The sequence below is a fragment of the Solanum tuberosum genome, unplaced genomic scaffold, assembly GCF_000226075.1.
Source record: "Solanum tuberosum cultivar DM 1-3 516 R44 unplaced genomic scaffold, SolTub_3.0 scf00633, whole genome shotgun sequence".
Taxonomy (NCBI): Eukaryota; Viridiplantae; Streptophyta; class Magnoliopsida; order Solanales; family Solanaceae; genus Solanum; species Solanum tuberosum.
In genome coordinates, this window is record NW_006239553.1 from 150,521 (window position 1) to 150,812 (window position 292).

The following is a 292-nucleotide window of genomic DNA, read 5'->3' on the forward strand; positions in this document are numbered from 1 at the left end:
GCCGCCGCTGCTACTTCAACTTGCTGCGGCTCAAAACCTTGTACTCTTAACATTTCCTCATGCTTCGTCGTCGTTGCAGATCTCTCATATACATTTGAGAAATTGTAAAATCCTTGGTGTTGATGAAAACTGTGTGACATGGAATTTTACTTTTCTTCTCCAACACACCACACTTTTTTTTTCCTTACTTAATTTTGCTTCTGAACAAGACGGAAATCTCTTTTCATAGGAACGAAGTGGTAATATTAATAATCATTGGAAATGAAAATACTAATAAGAAAAAAAAAACTGA